The following is a 16346-nucleotide window of genomic DNA, read 5'->3' as shown; positions in this document are numbered from 1 at the left end:
CAGGCATGTGTGTGCTGGTGGTGATTGTGAGCTCAGTTGCTCGTGACGTCATGAGAGGCCAGTGCCAGGCATGTGTGTGCTGGTGGTGATTGTGAGCTCAGTTGTTCGTGACATCATCAGAGGCCAGTGCCAGGCATGTGTGTGCTGGTGGTGATTGTGAGGTCCTTGTGCCTTAGGGCGTTAGAGGTCAGTGCCAGGCTTTTTTTGCTGGTGGTTATTTTGAGGTCGCTGTGCCTGAGGGCGTGAGAAGCCAGTGGCAGGCATGTGTGTGCTGGTGGTGATTGTGAGCTCAGTTGCTCGTGACGTCATGAGAGGCCAGTGCCAGGCATGTGTGTGCTGATGGTGATTGTGAGCTCAGTTGTTCGTGACGTCATGAGAGGCCAGTGCCAGGCATGTGTGTGCTGGTGGTGATTGTGAGCTCAGTTGCTCGTGACGTCATCAGAGGCCAGTGGCAGGCATGTTTGTGCTGGTGGTGATTGTGAGCTCAGTTGTTCGTGACATCATCAGAGGCCAGTGGCAGGCATGTGTGTGCTGGTGGTGATTGTGAGCTCAGTTGTTCGTGACATCATCAGAGGCCAGTGCCAGGCATGTGTGTGCTAGTGGTGAGTGTGAACTCAGTTGCTCATTACGTCTTCAGAGGCCAGTGCCAGGCATGTGTGTGCTGGTGGTGATTGTGAGCTCAGTTGCTCGTTACGTCTTCAGAGGCCAGTGCCAGGCATGTGTGTGCTGGGGGTGACTGTGAGGTACTTGTGCATGACGGGTTGAGAGGCCAGTGGCAGGCATGTGTGTGCTGGGGGTGACTGTGAGGTACTTGTGCATGACGGGTTGAGAGGCCAGTGGCAGGCATGTGTGTGCTGGTGGTGATTGTGAGGTCCTTGTGCCGTAGGGAGTTAAAAGCCAGTGGCAGGCACGTGTCTGCTGGTGGTGATTGTGAGCTCAGTTGTTCATGACGTCTTCAAAGGCCAGTGGCAGGCATGTGTGTGCTGGGGGGGACTGTGAGGTCCTTGTGCATGACGGTATGAGGAGCCAGTGGCAGGCATGTGTGTGCTGGTGGTGATTTTGAGGTCAGTTGTGCGTGGAGGCATGAGAGGCCAATGTCAGACTCGTGTGTTCTGGTTGTGATTGTGAGGTGCTTGTACCTGAGGGAGTTAAAAGGCAGTGGCAGGCATGTGTGTGCTGGTGGTGATTGTGAGGTCCCTGTGCCTGAGGGCGTGAGAAGCCAGTGGCAGGCATGTGTGTGCTGGTGGTGATTGTGAGCTCAGTTGCTCGTTACGTCTTCAGAGGCCAGTGCCAGGCATGTGTGTGCTGGGGGTGACTGTGAGGTACTTGTGCATGACGGGTTGAGAGGCCAGTGGCAGGCATGTGTGTGCTGGGGGTGACTGTGAGGTACTTGTGCATGACGGGTTGAGAGGCCAGTGGCAGGCATGTGTCTGCTGGTGGTGATTGTGAGCTCAGTTGTTCATGACGTCTTCAAAGGCCAGTGGCAGGCATGTGTGTGCTGGGGGGGACTGTGAGGTCCTTGTGCATGACGGTATGAGGAGCCAGTGGCAGGCATGTGTGTGCTGGTGGTGATTTTGAGGTCAGTTGTGCGTGGAGGCATGAGAGTCCAATGTCAGACTCGTGTGTTCTGGTTGTGATTGTGAGGTGCTTGTACCTGAGGGAGTTAAAAGGCAGTGGCAGGCATGTGTGTGCTGGTGGTGATTGTGAGGTCCCTGTGCCTGAGGGCGTGAGAAGCCAGTGGCAGGCATGTGTGTGCTGGTGGTGACTGTGAGCTCAGTTGTTCGTGATGTTGTCACATGCCAGTGCCAGGCACTAGTCTACTGGTGGTGATTTTGAAGTCCTTGTGCCTGAGGGCATGAGAGGCCAGTGGCAGGCATGTGTGTGCTGGTGGTGATTGTGAGCTCAATTGTTCCTGATGTCATCAGAGGCCAGTGCCAGGCATGTGTGTGCTAGTGGTGATTGTGAGCTCAGTTGCTCGTTACGTCATGAGAGGCCATTGCCAGGCATGTGTGTGCTGGGGGTGACTGTGAGGTACTTGTGCGTGATGGGTTGAGAGGCCAGTGCCAGGCATGTGTCTGCTGGTGGTGATTGTGAGGTCCTTGTGCCGTAGGGAGTAAAAAGCCAGTGGCAGGCACGTGTCTGCTGGTGGTGATTGTGATCTCAGTTGTTCATGACGTCTTCAGAGGCCAGTGGCAGGCATGTGTGTGCTGGGGGGGACTGTGAGGTCCTTGTGCATGACGGTATGAGGAGCCAGTGGCAGGCATGTGTGTGCTGGTGGTGATTTTGAGGTGAGTTGTGCGTGGAGGCATGAGAGGCCAGTGTCAGACTCGTGTGTTCTGGTTGTGATTGTGAGGTGCTTGTACCTGAGGGAGTTAAAAGCCAGTGGCAGGCATGTGTGTGCTGGTGGTGATTGTGAGGTCCCTGTGCCTGAGGGCGTGAATAGCCAGTGGCAGGCATGTGTGTGCTGGTGGTGATTGTGAGCTCAGTTGCTCGTGACGTCATGAGAGGCCAGTGGCAGGCATGTGTGTGCTGGTGGTGATTGTGAGCTCAGTTGTTCGTGACATCATCAGAGGCCAGTGCCAGGCATGTGTGTGCTGATGGTGATTGTGAGGTCCTTGTGCCTTAGGGCGTTAGAGGTCAGTGCCAGGCTTTTTTTGCTGGTGGTTATTTTGAGGTCGCTGTGCCTGAGGGCGTGAGAAGCCAGTGGCAGGCATGTGTGTGCTGGTGGTGATTGTGAGCTCAGTTGCTCGTGACGTCATGAGAGGCCAGTGCCAGGCATGTGTGTGCTGATGGTGATTGTGAGCTCAGTTGTTCGTGACGTCATGAGAGGCCAGTGCCAGGCATGTGTGTGCTGGTGGTGATTGTGAGCTCAGTTGCTCGTGACGTCATCAGAGGCCAGTGGCAGGCATGTTTGTGCTGGTGGTGATTGTGAGCTCAGTTTTTCGTGACATCATCAGAGGCCAGTGGCAGGCATGTGTGTGCTGGTGGTGATTGTGAGCTCAGTTGTTCGTGACATCATCAGAGGCCAGTGCCAGGCATGTGTGTGCTAGTGGTGAGTGTGAACTCAGTTGCTCATTACGTCTTCAGAGGCCAGTGCCAGGCATGTGTGTGCTGGTGGTGATTGTGAGCTCAGTTGCTCGTTACGTCTTCAGAGGCCAGTGCCAGGCATGTGTGTGCTGGGGGTGACTGTGAGGTACTTGTGCATGACGGGTTGAGAGGCCAGTGGCAGGCATGTGTGTGCTGGTGGTGATTGTGAGGTCCTTGTGCCGTAGGGAGTTAAAAGCCAGTGGCAGGCACGTGTCTGCTGGTGGTGATTGTGAGCTCAGTTGTTCATGACGTCTTCAAAGGCCAGTGGCAGGCATGTGTGTGCTGGGGGGGACTGTGAGGTCCTTGTGCATGACGGTATGAGGAGCCAGTGGCAGGCATGTGTGTGCTGGTGGTGATTTTGAGGTCAGTTGTGCGTGGAGGCATGAGAGGCCAGTGTCAGACTGGTGTGTTCTGGTTGTGATTGTGAGGTGCTTGTACCTGAGGGAGTTAAAAGGCAGTGGCAGGCATGTGTGTGCTGGTGGTGATTGTGAGGTCCCTGTGCCTGAGGGCGTGAGAAGCCAGTGGCAGGCATGTGTGTGCTGGTGGTGATTGTGAGCTCAGTTGTTCGTGATGTTGTCACATGCCAGTGCCAGGCACTAGTCTACTGGTTGTGATTTTGAAGTCGTTGTGCCTGAGGGCATGAGAGGCCAGTGGCAGGCATGTGTGTGCTGGTGGTGATTGTGAGCTCAATTGTTCCTGATGTCATCAGAGGCCAGTGGCAGGCATGTGTGTGCTAGTGGTGAGTGTGAACTCAGTTCCTCGTTACGTCATGAGAGGCCATTGCCAGGCATGTGTGTGCTGGGGGTGACTGTGAGGTACTTGTGAGTGACGGGTTGAGAGGCCAGTGCCAGGCATGTGTCTGCTGGTGGTGATTGTGAGGTCCTTGTGCCGTAGGGAGTTAAAAGCCAGTGGCAGGCACGTGTCTGCTGGTGGTGATTGTGAGCTCAGTTGTTCATGACGTCTTCAAAGGCCAGTGGCAGGCATGTGTGTGCTGGGGGGGACTGTGAGGTCCTTGTGCATGACGGTATGAGGAGCCAGTGGCAAGCATGTGTGTGCTGGTGGTGACTGTGAGCTCAATTGTTGCTGATGTCATCAGAGGCCAGTGCCAGGCATGTGTGTGCTAGTGGTGAGTGTGAGCTCAGTTGCTCGTTACGTCTTCAGAGGCCAGTGCCAGGCATGTGTGTGCTGGGGATGACTGTGAGGTACTTGTGCGTAACGGGTTGTGAGGCCAGTGCCAGGCATTTTTCTGCTGGTGGTGATTGTGAGGTCCTTGTGCCGTAGGGAGTTAAAAGCCAGTGGCAGGCACGTGTCTGCTGGTGGTGATTGTGAGCTCAGTTGTTCGTGACGTCTTCAGAGGCCAGTGGTAGGCATGTGTGTGCTGGGGGGGACTGTGAGGTCCTTGTGCATGACGGTATGAGGAGCCAGTGGCAGGCATGTGTGTGCTGGTGGTGATTTTGAGGTCAGTTGTGCGTGGAGGCATGAGAGGCCGGTGTCAGACTCGTGTGTTCTGGTTGTGATTGTGAGGTGCTTGTACCTGAGGGAGTTAAAAGGCAGTGGCAGGCATGTGTGTGCTGGTGGTGATTGTGAGGTCGCTGTGCCTGAGGGCGTGAGAAGCCAGTGCCAGGCATGTGTGTGCTGGTGGTGATTGTGAGCTCAGTTGCTCGTGACATCATCAGAGGCCAGTGCCAGGCATGTGTGTGCTGGTGGTGATTGTGAGGTCCTTGTGCCTTAGGGCGTTAGAGGCCAGTGCCAGGCTTTTTTTGCTGGTGGTTATTTTGAGGTCGCTGTGCCTGAGGGCGTGAGAAGCCAGTGGCAGGCATGTGTGTGCTGGTGGTGATTGTGAGCTCAGTTGTTCGTGACGTCATGAGAGGCCAGTTCCAGGCATGTGTGTGCTGATGGTGATTGTGAGCTCAGTTGTTCGTGACCTCATGAGAGGCCAGTGGCAGGCATGTGTGTGCTGGTGGTGATTGTGAGCTCAGTTGCTCCTGACGTCATCAGAGGCCAGTGCCAGGCATGTGTGTGCTGGTGGTGATTGTGAGCTCAGTTGTTCGTGACATCATCAGAGGCCATTGCCAGGCATGTGTGTGCTGGTGGTGATTGTGAGGTCCTTGTGCCTTTAGGGCGTTAGAGGCCAGTGCAAGGCTTTTTTTGCTGGTGGTTATTGTGTGGTCATTGTGTCTGAGGGCGAGAGTCCAGTGCCAGGCATGTGTGTGCTGGTGGTGATTGTGAGCTCAGTTGTTCGTGATGTTGTCACATGCCAGTGCCAGGCACTAGTCTACTGGTGGTGATTTTGAAGTCCTTGTGCCTGAGGGCATGAGAGGCCAGTGGCAGGCATGTGTGTGCTGGTGGTGATTGTGAGCTCAATTGTTCCTGATGTCATCAGAGGCCAGTGCCAGGCATGTGTGTGCTGGTGGTGATTGTGAGCTCAGTTGCTCGTTACGTCATGAGAGGCCATTGCCAGGCATGTGTGTGCTGGGGGTGACTGTGAGGTACTTGTGCGTGATGGGTTGTGAGGCCAGTGCCAGGCATGTGTGTGCTGGTGGTGATTGTGAGGTCCTTGTGCCGTAGGGAGTTAAAAGCCATTGGCAGGCACGTGTCTGCTGGTGGTGATTGTGAGCTCAGTTGTTCATGACGTCTTCAAAGGCCAGTGGCAGGCATGTGTGTGCTGGGGGGGACTGTGAGGTCCTTGTGCATGACGGTATGAGGAGCCAGTGGCAGGCATGTGTGTGCTGGTGGTGATTGTGAGCTCAGTTGCTCGTGACGTCATCAGAGGCCAGTGGCAGGCATGTGTGTGGTGGTGGTGATTGTGAGCCAGTTGTTCGTGACATCTTCAGAGGCCAGAGGCAGGCATGTGTGTGCTGGTGGTGATTGTGAGGTCCTTGTGCCTTAGGGCGTTAGAGGCCAGTGCCAGGCTTCTTTTGCTGGTGGTTATTGTGAGGTCATTGTGTCTGAGGGCTAGAGGCCAGTGGTAGGCATGTGTGTGCTGGTGGTGATTGTGAGCTCAATTGTTCCTGATGTCATCAGAGGCCAGTGCCAGGCATGTGTGTGCTAGTGGTGAGTGTGAACTCAGTTGCTCATTACGTCATGAGAGGCCATTGCGAGGCATGTGTGTGCTGGTGGTGATTGTGAGCTCAGGTGCTCGTTACGTCATGAGAGGCCATTGCCAGGCATGTGTGTGCTGGGGGTGACTGTGAGGTACTTGTGCGTAACGGGTTGTGAGGCCACTGCCAGGCATGTGTCTGCTGGTGGTGATTGTGAGGTCCTTGTGCCGTAGGGAGTTAAAAGCCAGTGGCAGGCACGTGTCTGCTGGTGGTGATTGTGAGCTCAGTTGTTCATGACGTCTTCAGAGGCCAGTGGCAGGCATGTGTGTGCTGGGGGGGACTATGAGGTCCTTGTGCATGACGGTATGAGGAGCCAGTGGCAGGCATGTGTGTGCTGGTGGTGATTTTGAGGTCAGTTGTGCGTGGAGGCATGAGAGGCCAGTGTCAGACTCGTGTGTTCTGGTTGTGATTGTGAGGTGCTTGTACCTGAGGGAGTTAAAAGGCAGTGGCAGACATGTGTGTGCTGGTGGTGATTGTGAGGTCCCTGTGCCGGAGGGCGTGAGAAGCCAGTGGCAGGCATGTGTGTGCTGGTGGTGATTGTGAGCTCAGTTGCTCGTGACGTCATGAGAGGCCAGTGGCAGGCATGTGTGTGCTGGTGGTGATTGTGAGCTCAGTTGTTCGTGACATCATCAGAGGCCAGTGCCAGGCATGTGTGTGCTGGTGGTGATTGTGAGGTCCTTGTGCCTTAGGGCGTTAGAGGCCAGTGCCAGGCTTCTTTTGCTGGTGGTTATTGTGAGGTCATTGTGTCTGAGGGCGAGAGGCCAGTGGCAGGCATGTGTGTGCTGGTGGTGATTGTGAGCTCAATTGTTCCTGATGTCATCAGAGGCCAGTGCCAGGCATGTGTGTGCTAGTGGTGAGTGTGAACTCAGTTGCTCATTACGTCATGAGAGGCCATTGCCAGGCATGTGTGTGCTGGTGGTGATTGTGAGCTCAGTTGCTCGTTACGTCTTCAGAGGCCAGTGCCAGGCATGTGTGTGCTGGGGGTGACTGTGAGGTACTTGTGCGTGATGGGTTGAGAGGCCAGTGCCAGGCATGTGTGTGCTGGTGGTGATTGTGAGGTCCTTGTGCCGTAGGGAGTTAAAAGCCAGTGGCAGGCACGTGTCTGCTGGTGGTGATTGTGATCTCAGTTGTTCATGACGTCTTCAGAGGCCAGTGGCAGGCATGTGTGTGCTGGGGGGGACTGTGAGGTCCTTGTGCATGACGGTGTGAGGAGCCAGTGGCAGGCATGTGTGTGCTGGTGGTGATTTTGAGGTCAGTTGTGCGTGGAGGCATGAGAGGCCAGTGTCAGACTGGTGTGTTCTGGTTGTGATTGTGAGGTGCTTGTACCTGAGGGAGTTAAACCCATTGGCAGGCATGTGTGTGCTGGTGGTGATTGTGAGGTCGCTGTGCCTGAGGGCGTGAGAAGCCAGTGGCAGGCATGTGTGTGCTGGTGGTGATTGTGAGCTCAGTTGCTCGTGACGTCATGAGAGGCCAGTGGCAGGCATGTGTGTGCTGGTGGTGATTGTGAGCTCAGTTGTTCGTGACATCATCAGAGGCCAGTGCCAGGCATGTGTGTGCTGGTGGTGATTGTGAGGTCCTTGTGCCTTAGGGTGTTAGAGGCCAGTGCCAGGCTTCTTTTGCTGGTGGTTATTGTGAGGTCATTGTGTCTGAGGGCGAGAGGCCAGTGGTAGGCATGTGTGTGCTGGTGGTGATTGTGAGCTCAATTGTTCCTGATGTCATCAGAGGCCAGTGCCAGGCATGTGTGTGCTAGTGGTGAGTGTGAACTCAGTTGCTCATTACGTCATGAGAGGCCATTGCCAGGCATGTGTGTGCTGGTGGTGATTGTGAGCTCAGTTGCTCGTTACGTCTTCAGAGGCCAGTGCCAGGCATGTGTGTGCTGGGGGTGACTGTGAAGTACTTGTGCGTAACGGGTTGTGAGGCCACTGCCAGGCATGTGTCTGCTGGTGGTGATTGTGAGGTCCTTGTGCCGTAGGGAGTTAAAAGCCAGTGGCAGGCACGTGTCTGCTGGTGGTGATTGTGAGCTCAGTTGTTCATGACGTCTTCAGAGGCCAGTGGCAGGCATGTGTGTGCTGGGGGGGACTATGAGGTCCTTGTGCATGACGGTATGAGGAGCCAGTGGCAGGCATGTGTGTGCTGGTGGTGATTTTGAGGTCAGTTGTGCGTGGAGGCATGAGAGGCCAGTGTCAGACTCGTGTGTTCTGGTTGTGATTGTGAGGTGCTTGTACCTGAGGGAGTTAAAAGGCAGTGGCAGACATGTGTGTGCTGGTGGTGATTGTGAGGTCCCTGTGCCGGAGGGCGTGAGAAGCCAGTGGCAGGCATGTGTGTGCTGGTGGTGATTGTGAGCTCAGTTGCTCGTGACGTCATGAGAGGCCAGTGCCAGGCATGTGTGTGCTGATGGTGATTGTGAGCTCAGTTGTTCGTGACCTCATGAGAGGCCAGTGGCAGGCATGTGTGTGCTGGTGATGATTGTGAGCTCAGTTTCTCCTGACGTCATCAGAGGCCAGTGCCAGGCATGTGTGTGCTGGTGGTGATTGTGAGCTCAGTTGTTCGTGACATCATCAGAGGCCATTGCCAGGCATGTGTGTGCTGGTGGTGATTGTGAGGTCCTTGTGCCTTTAGGGCGTTAGAGGCCAGTGCAAGGCTTTTTTTGCTGGTGGTTATTGTGTGGTCATTGTGTCTGAGGGCGAGAGTCCAGTGCCAGGCATGTGTGTGCTGGTGGTGATTGTGAGCTCAGTTGTTCGTGATGTTGTCACATGCCAGTGCCAGGCACTAGTCTACTGGTGGTGATTTTGAAGTCCTTGTGCCTGAGGGCATGAGAGGCCAGTGGCAGGCATGTGTGTGCTGGTGGTGATTGTGAGCTCAATTGTTCCTGATGTCATCAGAGGCCAGTGCCAGGCATGTGTGTGCTGGTGGTGATTGTGAGCTCAGTTGCTCGTTACGTCATGAGAGGCCATTGCCAGGCATGTGTGTGCTGGGGGTGACTGTGAGGTACTTGTGCGTGATGGGTTGTGAGGCCAGTGCCAGGCATGTGTGTGCTGGTGGTGATTGTGAGGTCCTTGTGCCGTAGGGAGTTAAAAGCCATTGGCAGGCACGTGTCTGCTGGTGGTGATTGTGAGCTCAGTTGTTCATGACGTCTTCAAAGGCCAGTGGCAGGCATGTGTGTGCTGGGGGGGACTGTGAGGTCCTTGTGCATGACGGTATGAGGAGCCAGTGGCAGGCATGTGTGTGCTGGTGGTGATTGTGAGCTCAGTTGCTCGTGACGTCATCAGAGGCCAGTGGCAGGCATGTGTGTGGTGGTGGTGATTGTGAGCCAGTTGTTCGTGACATCATCATAGGCCAGAGGCAGGCATGTGTGTGCTGGTGGTGATTGTGAGGTCCTTGTGCCTTAGGGCGTTAGAGGCCAGTGCCAGGCTTCTTTTGCTGGTGGTTATTGTGAGGTCATTGTGTCTGAGGGCGAGAGGCCAGTGGTAGGCATGTGTGTGCTGGTGGTGATTGTGAGCTCAATTGTTCCTGATGTCATCAGAGGCCAGTGCCAGGCATGTGTGTGCTAGTGGTGAGTGTGAACTCAGTTGCTCATTACGTCATGAGAGGCCATTGCCAGGCATGTGTGTGCTGGTGGTGATTGTGAGCTCAGTTGCTCGTTACGTCTTCAGAGGCCAGTGCCAGGCATGTGTGTGCTGGGGGTGACTGTGAGGTACTTGTGCGTAACGGGTTGTGAGGCCACTGCCAGGCATGTGTCTGCTGGTGGTGATTGTGAGGTCCTTGTGCCGTAGGGAGTTAAAAGCCAGTGGCAGGCACGTGTCTGCTGGTGGTGATTGTGAGCTCAGTTGTTCATGACGTCTTCAGAGGCCAGTGGCAGGCATGTGTGTGCTGGGGGGGACTATGAGGTCCTTGTGCATGACGGTATGAGGAGCCAGTGGCAGGCATGTGTGTGCTGGTGGTGATTTTGAGGTCAGTTGTGCGTGGAGGCATGAGAGGCCAGTGTCAGACTGGTGTGTTCTGGTTGTGATTGTGAGGTGCTTGTACCTGAGGGAGTTAAAAGGCAGTGGCAGACATGTGTGTGCTGGTGGTGATTGTGAGGTCCCTGTGCCGGAGGGCGTGAGAAGCCAGTGGCAGGCATGTGTGTGCTGGTGGTGATTGTGAGCTCAGTTGCTCGTGACGTCATGAGAGGCCAGTGGCAGGCATGTGTGTGCTGGTGGTGATTGTGAGCTCAGTTGTTCGTGACATCATCAGAGGCCAGTGCCAGGCATGTGTGTGCTGGTGGTGATTGTGAGGTCCTTGTGCCTTAGGGCGTTAGAGGCCAGTGCCAGGCTTCTTTTGCTGGTGGTTATTGTGAGGTCATTGTGTCTGAGGGCGAGAGGCCAGTGGCAGGCATGTGTGTGCTGGTGGTGATTGTGAGCTCAATTGTTCCTGATGTCATCAGAGGCCAGTGCCAGGCATGTGTGTGCTAGTGGTGAGTGTGAACTCAGTTGATCATTACGTCATGAGAGGCCATTGCCAGGCATGTGTGTGCTGGTGGTGATTGTGAGCTCAGTTGCTCGTTACGTCTTCAGAGGCCAGTGCCAGGCATGTGTGTGCTGGGGGTGACTGTGAGGTACTTGTGCGTGATGGGTTGAGAGGCCAGTGCCAGGCATGTGTGTGCTGGTGGTGATTGTGAGGTCCTTGTGCCGTAGGGAGTTAAAAGCCAGTGGCAGGCACGTGTCTGCTGGTGGTGATTGTGATCTCAGTTGTTCATGACGTCTTCAGAGGCCAGTGGCAGGCATGTGTGTGCTGGGGGGGACTGTGAGGTCCTTGTTCATGACGGTATGAGGAGCCAGTGGCAGGCATGTGTGTGCTGGTGGTGATTTTGAGGTCAGTTGTGCGTGGAGGCATGAGAGGCCAGTGTCAGACTGGTGTGTTCTGGTTGTGATTGTGAGGTGCTTGTACCTGAGGGAGTTAAAAGCCAGTGGCAGGCATGTGTGTGCTGGTGGTGATTGTGAGGTCGCTGTGCCTGAGGGCGTGAGAAGCCAGTGGCAGGCATGTGTGTGCTGGTGGTGATTGTGAGCTCAGTTGCTCGTGACGTCATGAGAGGCCAGTGGCAGGCATGTGTGTGCTGGTGGTGATTGTGAGCTCAGTTGTTCGTGACATCATCAGAGGCCAGTGCCAGGCATGTGTGTGCTGGTGGTGATTGTGAGGTCCTTGTGCCTTAGGGTGTTAGAGGCCAGTGCCAGGCTTCTTTTGCTGGTGGTTATTGTGAGGTCATTGTGTCTGAGGGCGAGAGGCCAGTGGTAGGCATGTGTGTGCTGGTGGTGATTGTGAGCTCAATTGTTCCTGATGTCATCAGAGGCCAGTGCCAGGCATGTGTGTGCTAGTGGTGAGTGTTAACTCAGTTGCTCATTACGTCATGAGAGGCCATTGCCAGGCATGTGTGTGCTGGTGGTGATTGTGAGCTCAGTTGCTCGTTACGTCTTCAGAGGCCAGTGCCAGGCATGTGTGTGCTGGGGGTGACTGTGAGGTACTTGTGCGTAACGGGTTGTGAGGCCACTGCCAGGCATGTGTCTGCTGGTGGTGATTGTGAGGTCCTTGTGCCGTAGGGAGTTAAAAGCCAGTGGCAGGCACGTGTCTGCTGGTGGTGATTGTGAGCTCAGTTGTTCATGACGTCTTCAGAGGCCAGTGGCAGGCATGTGTGTACTGGGGGGGACTATGAGGTCCTTGTGCATGACGGTATGAGGAGCCAGTGGCAGGCATGTGTGTGCTGGTGGTGATTTTGAGGTCAGTTGTGCGTGGAGGCATGAGAGGCCAGTGTCAGACTGGTGTGTTCTGGTTGTGATTGTGAGGTGCTTGTACCTGAGGGAGTTAAAAGGCAGTGGCAGGCATGTGTGTGCTGGTGGTGATTGTGAGGTCGCTGTGCCTGAGGGCGTGAGAAGCCAGTGGCAGGCATGTGTGTGCTGGTGGTGATTGTGAGCTCAGTTGCTCGTGACGTCATGAGAGGCCAGTGGCAGGCATGTGTGTGCTGGTGGTGATTGTGAGCTCAGTTGTTCGTGACATCATCAGAGGCCAGTGCCAGGCATGTGTGTGCTGGTGGTGATTGTGAGGTCCTTGTGCCTTAGGGCGTTAGAGGCCAGTACCAGGCTTCTTTTGCTGGTGGTTATTGTGAGGTCATTGTGTCTGAGGGCGAGAGGCCAGTGGCAGGCATGTGTGTGCTGGTGGTGATTGTGAGCTCAATTGTTCCTGATGTCATCAGAGGCCAGTGCCAGGCATGTGTGTGCTAGTGGTGAGTGTGAACTCAGTTGCTCATTACGTCATGAGAGGCCATTGCCAGGCATGTGTGTGCTGGTGGTGATTGTGAGCTCAGTTGCTCGTTACGTCTTCAGAGGCCAGTGCCAGGCATGTGTGTGCTGGGGGTGACTGTGAGGTACTTGTGCGTGATGGGTTGAGAGGCCAGTGCCAGGCATGTGTGTGCTGGTGGTGATTGTGAGGTCCTTGTGCCATAGGGAGTTAAAAGCCAGTGGCAGGCACGTGTCTGCTGGTGGTGATTGTGATCTCAGTTGTTCATGACGTCTTCAGAGGCCAGTGGCAGGCATGTGTGTGCTGGGGGTGACTGTGAGGTCCTTGTGCATGACGGTATGAGGAGCCAGTGGCAGGCATGTGTGTGCTGGTGGTGATTTTGAGGTCAGTTGTGCGTGGAGGCATGAGAGGCCCATGTCAGACTCGTGTGTTCTGGTTGTGATTGTGAGGTGCTTGTACCTGAGGGAGATAAAAGCCAGTGGCAGGCATGTGTGTGCTGGTGGTGATTGTGAGGTCCCTGTGCCTGAGGGCGTGAGAAGCCAGTGGCAGGCATGTGTGTGCTGGTGGTGATTGTGAGCTCAGTTGCTCGTGACGTCATGAGAGGCCAGTGGCAGGCATGTGTGTGCTGGTGGTGATTGTGAGCTCAGTTGTTCGTGACATCATCAGAGGCCAGTGGCAGGCATGTGTGTGCTGGTGGTGATTGTGAGCTCAGTTGTTCGTGACATCATCAGAGGCCTGTGCCAGGCATGTGTGTGCTGGTGGTGATTGTGAGGTCCTTGTGCCTTTAGGGCGTTAGAGGCCAGTGCCAGGCTTTTTTTGCTGGTGGTTATTGTGAGGTCATTGTGTCTGAGGGCGAGAGGCCAGTGGCAGGCATGTGTGTGCTGGTGGTGATTGTGAGCTCAGTTGTTCGTGATGTTGTCACATGCCATGCCAGGCACTAGTCTAGTGGTGGTGATTTTGAAGTCCTTGTGCCTGAGGGCATGAGAGGCCAGTGGCAGGCATGTGTGTGCTGGTGGTGATTGTGAGCTCAATTGTTCCTGATGTCATCAGAGGCCAGTGGCAGGCATATGTGTGCTAGTGGTGAGTGTGAACTCAGTTCCTCGTTACGTCATGAGAGGCCATTGCCAGGCATGTGTGTGCTGGGGGTGACTGTGAGGTACTTGTGCGTGATGGGTTGAGAGGCCACTGCCAGGCATGTGTCTGCTGGTGGTGATTGTGAGGTCCTTGTGCCGTAGGGAGTTAAAAGCCAGTGGCAGGCACGTGTCTGCTGGTGGTGATTGTGAGCTCAGTTTTTCATGACGTCTTCAAAGGCCAGTGGCAGGCATGTGTGTGCTGGGGGGGACTGTGAGGTCCTTGTGCATGACGGTATGAGGAGCCAGTGGCAGGCATGTGTGTGCTGGTGGTGATTTTGAGGTCAGTTGCTCGTGACGTCATCAGAGGCCAGTGGCAGGCATGTGTGTACTGGTGGTGATTGTGAGCTCAGTTGCTCGTGACGTCATCAGAGGCCAGTGGCAGGCATGTGTGTGCTGGTGGTGATTGTGAGCTCAGTTGTTCGTGACATCATCAGAGGCCAGTGCCAGGCATGTGTGTGCTGGTGGTGATTGTGAGGTCCTTGTGCCTTAGGGCGTTAGAGGCCAGTGCCAGGCTTCTTTTGCTGGTGGTTATTGTGAGGTCATTGTGTCTGAGGGCGAGAGGCCAGTGGCAGGCATGTGTGTGCTGGTGGTGATTGTGAGCTCAATTGTTCCTGATGTCATCAGAGGCCAGTGCCAGGCATGTGTGTGCTAGTGGTGAGTGTGAACTCAGTTGCTCATTACGTCATGAGAGGCCATTGCCAGGCATGTGTGTGCTGGTGGTGATTGTGAGCTCAGTTGCTCGTTACGTCTTCAGAGGCCAGTGGCAGGCATGTGTGTGCTGGGGGGGGACTGTGAGGTCCTTGTGCATGACGGTATGAGGAGCCAGTGGCAGGCATGTGTGTGCTGGTGGTGATTTTGAGGTCAGTTGTGCGTGGAGGCATGAGAGGCCAGTGTCAGACTCGTGTGTTCTGGTTGTGATTGTGAGGTGCTTGTACCTGAGGGAGTTAAAAGCCAGTGGCAGGCATGTGTGTGCTGGTGGTGATTGTGAGGTCCCTGTGCCTGAGGGCGTGAGAAGCCAGTGGCAGGCATGTGTGTGCTGGCGGTGATTGTGAGCTCAGTTGCTCGTGACGTCATGAGAGGCCAGTGCCAGGCATGTGTGTGCTGATGGTGATTGTGAGCTCAGTTGTTCGTGACGTCATGAGAGGCCAGTGGCAGGCATGTGTGTGCTGGTGGTGATTGTGAGCTCAGTTGTTCGTGACATCATCAGAGGCCAGTGCCAGGCATGTGTGTGCTTTTGGTAATTGTGAGGTCCTTGTGCCTTTAGGGCGTTAGAGGCCAGTGCCAGGCTTTTTTTGCTGGTGGTTGTTGTGAGGTCATTGTGTCTGAGGGCGAGAGGCCAGTGGCAGGCATGTGTGTGCTGGTGGTGATTGTGAGCTCAGGTGTTCGTGATGTTGTCACATGCAATGCCAGGCACTAGTCTACTGGTGGTGATTTTGAGGTCCTTGTGCCTGAGGGCATGAGAGACCAGTGGCAGGCATGTGTGTGCTGGTGGTGATTGTGAGCTCAATTGTTCCTGATGTCATCAGAGGCCGGTGCCAGGCATGTGTGTGCTGTTGGTGATTGTGAGGTCGCTGTGCCTGAGGGCGTGAGAAGCCAGTGGCAGGCATGTGTGTGCTGATGGTGATTGTGAGCTCAGTTGCTCGTGACGTCATGAGAGGCCAGTGGCAGGCATGTGTGTGCTGGTGGTGATTGTGAGCTCAGTTGTTCGTGACGTCATCAGAGGCCAGTGGCAGGCATGTGTGTGCTGGTGGTGATTGTGAGCTCAGTTGTTCGTGACATCATCAGAGGCCAGTGCCAGGCATGTGTGTGCTGGTGGTGATTGTGAGGTCCTTGTGCCTTTAGGGCGTTAGAGGCCAGTGCCAGGCTTTTTTTGCTGGTGGTTATTGTGAGGTCATTGTGTCTGAGGGCGAGAGGCCAGTGGCAGGCATGTGTGTGCTGGTGGTGATTGTGAGCTCAGTTGTTCGTGATGTTGCCACATGCCAGTGCCAGGCACTAGTCTACTGGTGGTGATTTTGAGGTCCTTGTGCCTGAGGGCATGAGAGGCCAGTGGCAGGCATGTGTGTGCTGGTGGTGATTGTGAGCTCAATTGTTCCTGATGTCATCAGAGGCCAGTGGCAGGCATGTGTGTGCTAGTCGTGAGTGTGAACTCAGTTGCTCATTACGTCATGAGAGGCCATTGCCAGGCATGTGTGTGCTGGGGGTGACTGTGAGGTACTTGTGCCTGATGGGTTGAGAGGCCAGTGCCAGGCATGTGTGTGCTGGTGGTGATTGTGAGGTCCTTGTGCCGTAGGGAGTTAAAAGCCAGTGGCAGGCACGTGTCTGCTGGTGGTGATTGTGAGCTCAGTTGTTCATGACGTCTTCAAAGGCCAGTGGCAGGCATGTGTGTGCTGGGGGGGACTGTGAGGTCCTTGTGCATGACGGTATGAGGAGCCAGTGGCAGGCATCTGTGTGCTGGTGGTGACTGTGAGCTCAGTTGCTCGTGACGTCATCAGAGGCCAGTGGCAGGCATGTGTGTGCTGGTGGTGATTGTGAGGTCCTTGTGCCTTAGGGCGTTAGAGGCCAGTGCCAGGCTTTTTTTGCTGGTGGTTATTGTGAGGTCATTGTGTCTGAGGGCGAGAGGCCAGTGGCAGGCATGTGTGTGCTGGTGGTGATTGTGAGCTCAGTTGTTCGTGATGTTGTCACATGCCATGCCAGGCACTAGTCTACTGGTGGTGATTTTGAGGTCCTTGTGCCTGAGGGCATGAGAGGTCAGTGGCAG

Source organism: Struthio camelus, chromosome 5 (genome assembly GCF_040807025.1).
Source record: "Struthio camelus isolate bStrCam1 chromosome 5, bStrCam1.hap1, whole genome shotgun sequence".
In the NCBI taxonomy this organism is placed as follows: Eukaryota; Metazoa; Chordata; class Aves; order Struthioniformes; family Struthionidae; genus Struthio; species Struthio camelus.
This window is presented reverse-complemented; position numbering follows the sequence as displayed.